This window comes from Otolemur garnettii, unplaced genomic scaffold (genome assembly GCF_000181295.1).
Source record: "Otolemur garnettii isolate 467f Iridium unplaced genomic scaffold, OtoGar3 scaffold00008, whole genome shotgun sequence".
NCBI lineage: Eukaryota > Metazoa > Chordata > Mammalia > Primates > Galagidae > Otolemur > Otolemur garnettii.
Window position 1 is genome coordinate 6,392,417 of NW_003852403.1, and position 3,986 is coordinate 6,396,402.

The following is a 3,986-nucleotide window of genomic DNA, read 5'->3' on the forward strand; positions in this document are numbered from 1 at the left end:
GGGGGGCGGGGGGGAGGTAGGCCCCCTGTCACAAGTGGTGGGATGGCCACTCTAGGAAGAGGACATCACAGTGCAAATTCTCCAAGCCTAGGAGGATTTAGGGTGCTCAAGGCCCACAGCTCTGAAGGAGCAGGAGAGTAGCATGAGAGGAATGAGGTGGAAAGCAGAACGGGATGGGTGATCACCAGAGCCTTGGGGGCCACTCAAGGGCTTTGAGTAACATCTTGACATACTGGTTGTGTGCAGAGATTAGGCATGAGGGGGAGAGACTGAAAGTGAGAAGACCAGTGAGAAAGCCATTGCCATAGTTCCCAGATGAGCCAGCAGAGGGGCTGAGCTCAGGAGGCAGCTCTGGAGCCAGATCCAATAGCAAGTGTCACAGGATGGGTGGTGGCAGGTGAGGGAAGGGCAGAGATTGGAGAGAACAAGCCCCCTCCAAGCTGATGACCTGAGTGGGCAGAGAAGGCTGTTTCTGAGCTAGGCTGCCTGGGGTGGAGGCCTGGAAGATGGGACACAGGTATTAGAGAAGAAGCCTCCAGTATCTATGTGACATTTGAGATGCTGGTAAAAGTCCAATTAGAGATATCAAGGAGGCAGTGGGATGTGTTATTCTGAAACTCTTGTGAGAGTCAGGGTGGCACACACATAATTGAGTGTCATTGAACTAAGGGCATTTAGGGAATGGATGCAATTTCCTATGGGAAGAATGTACAAAAGGAAGAGAAGGGATTCCCCAGACCAAACATTTGGTGGTCAGATAAAAAAGGGGAACCCAGCAAGGAGGAGAACCAGGGAACACTGAGTCTGGAGGTCGGGTGGAGTGGGGGTGCCACACGAGGATTGGTTGGTGGTTCATGCTAAGATGTCAGGTATCATGACCATGAAGAAGTACCCTGGAGATTTAGCAATAAAGAAATAGTTCTCAAGCTTTGGAGAGCATCATTTTTGCCTGAGGAGCTTATTGAACTACAACCAAGAGTTGAGAAGTCCTAAAGCTGAGGCTTGGCAATTCGGGCTAGAGTGAAGATGTCAGTTTACAGCTGACCTGTTGGCTGTGGTGTCGCCTGTGAAGCAGTGACAGGGAGGCCTGTTTGGATCTGGCTGCAGGAGGAACACCCCACTCTCCACTCCCTTAAGGGGTTTTGATGGTGGACAGGATCACGGCAGTGGCTGGGGCCAGATGGGAAAGCCTGGAGCACAGTGCAGGCTCGTGAGAATGACCCAGAAGGAAGCAGAAGGCGATGGTGCAGGGACAAAAGGACCGATGCCCCTCCCGTGGGCACAGGAGGGAAGGGGGATAATTAGGGGGCATTGTGGGTTTGATGGTCCAGAGAACCTCATCTCCAAGGCTTCTATTTCTCAATGAGATGGGAGGCAAAGTTCTCAGACAGAGAAATGAGGAGGACTCTGATGAGCTTGAGGAAGGATGAGCAGGAGGGAGACCATACTGCACTGCCCAGAGTGTGCCAAGCCTGGGGAGTTTGTGACCCTAATGCAATTGAAGACATCAGCCTAGTGCTGTGATGTTCTCCAGGCCTGGGTTTGTGTCCCAGCCCAGCCACGTATGACCGCTGGAGCAATGTGCTAAGCTGTGCTCCCAGGCCCTCCTTTAAGGCTTTGCACCTGCCATCCTCTTCAGCCATCCCATGTTGGGTCCCCATTTTACAGAAGAGGAAACTGAGGCAAAGGGGTGTAAGTGATTTACCTCAGGTCAGTAGAGAAACTGGATTTCTGAAGAGGGACTGAGTCTGGGGCTAGAGGATAGTGTAAAGCCAGAAGGGGACAGATGTGTGGCTGGGGAGGAAGGAGGGCAGGAGGGAGGGCAGGGCTTGGTGGCTAGCTGGGGAAAAGAGCTGGGAACAGCCCTGTTTCTTCTGCAGGGCTTCAGTGTCTGGGGGCTGCTTGGGTCTGGGCTGACAGTCTAGGGAGCTCAGTTTTTAGGACTCTTGCAAACTCTGTGTCCTAAGTAGAGAAGCCAGCCCAACCCATGTAGCCCGTGGGAACTGACTCTGCAGTGGCTCCAGCCTCCTTGGGCCTCTGCCCTCATATTGTCTCAGCATCTGGCAGGGCAAGGCAACTCACTGTGTCCCTCCCGCCAAGCAAGGCCTGTTCCTGGCTTTTACTGCCATCCCCAGGCTGGCAGTAGCCTCACCTGCCCTGTGCTCTCCATCCTGCTAAATTCAGCCCCACTCCATCTCCCACCCCCACACTAAAGGCCCAGTCAGAGGATCTTTCCAGAGCATCTGGTTCTGCTCTTCTCCTCTCCCAGTTCAGCTGATGTTTGCTGAGCACTTACTCTGTGACATCAGGGACACTGACTCATGTAGGGGATGTGGGACTTGAGCAGGTGACCCAGCCAGCTGGCATCAAGGGGTCATGGGACCCAGGTCTCTCACCACCCAGTCCCCTAGTCTCCTCTACTGGGCTTGCATGCAGAGGGGGCAGTGTGTGGGGTGGAGGCTTTGAAGAGCTGAGTGGCGGTTCTACTGAGCCCTTTCCCCTCCCCCAGGTACCCCGTGGTGGAGAGGGGCTGGTTTATTTCTCCTGCCCCTGAGCTCTGACCTACACAGGCTCCTTCTCCTGAGAACCCTGTGCTTCCCTGCTGCTCCCTTCTCTGCCACATCTGTTTCCTGTCAGGCTCCAGCTGTGCCTCCCCCCTACCAGCCCTGTCTCCCAGGAGAAGAAAACACTCATGGGCTTTGCCTTGCTGCAGGGGGTGGGGGCGGCCCTTGGTGGCGATCAGTCCCAGCTGCCGAGTGTTTTCCCTCCACAGAGGGGAGTCGTCGCCACAGCTCCCCACCCAGAGGCAGGCTGAGCATTCGGGCCAGGACCCACAGAGGGAAGTCCAGTAGGGTCACAGCCAGGAGAGGGCATGACTAGGATAAGCCGAGGAGGAGGCCTGGTGAGGATGTGGCAAGAGCATTTCCATAAGACTCGGATGCTTCCCCCTGTCCCCAACCTGCCCCGAACCCTACATAATAATACATGATACTAGTACTGGCCAACACTTTAAGTGCTCTCTGTGTCCCAGGCACTGTCCTAAATACTTTGGATATATTAACTTTTTACTCTTTTACTTTTTAAAAGAGCCCTCGCATTAGCCCCATTTTATGGAGGAGAAAATTGAGGCACAGACAGGGTAAGTGACTTGCTAAAGGTCACACAACATTGGCTAAAGTCTTGTAGGATATAAAGTCTTTAGGTATAAAGTTCCATAAGACAGTCATCTCATTTACTTCTCTACCTCCCACACATACAGACTCCAAAAAACTATGAAGCAGACAGTGAATATTAACCTCTACCCAGGTTATAGAAGGGCGAGGTGAGGTCCTTGAGGAGAAAGATCTTGTTCAACAGACTTCAGTTGACAGGTGGCAGAGCTGGCATGCAGAACTCAGTCTGTCTGACTGTACTGTTAACATGTCATATGGAGATGTAGAAGACACTGGCAAAAGAGATTCCAGAATAGACTTCAGGACACACTAGAGATGATCCTCAAAAGCTCTGTCGTCACTTTGCCCTGGACCTTGCCTGGGAAGTAGACATCCTATCAGGGTGGGTGCAGCTGAGCAGATGCTGGGCTTGTGAAGAGAAATGTACCTCCCCCCTGCCACAGGAGCATGCTGCCTTTAGGAGAGAAAGCCAGGTAGCCCGGGCAGGCTAGGAGGAGCACATGCAGTGGTACTAGCTATTAAGTGTCCCCAAGCCAGGGGCACCAGCTGCTGGGCAGGCAGGGTACCCCCACAGCATGAGGACTGGAAATAGAAGGTGGGGTTAGGCGGCCACAGACCCACCACCTCCTGGCTGCAGGCCCTGGGGCAAGACCTTTAATGTCCTAGAGCCTCAGTTTCCTCATCTGTAAGGTGGATAGTGGTATGGAACTCAAGGGAAGGTCATGAGGTTAGGTGGCAGGATTTAAATGGCGGTGCTTTGCCACATAACATATAAGCCATAGGAAGAAAGTAGTGATGGGTCTGCTTACTCAG

The 3,986-nt window shown here is 53.2% G+C and overlaps 1 protein-coding gene across 2 annotated transcripts in view; it reads left to right on the top strand.

Moving 5' to 3' along the window:
- The window catches only part of ZCCHC24 (zinc finger CCHC-type containing 24), a 58,113-nt gene that overhangs the window by 51,512 nt on the left and 2,615 nt on the right, over positions 1-3,986 (top strand). The gene's annotated exons all lie outside the window — the stretch shown is intronic.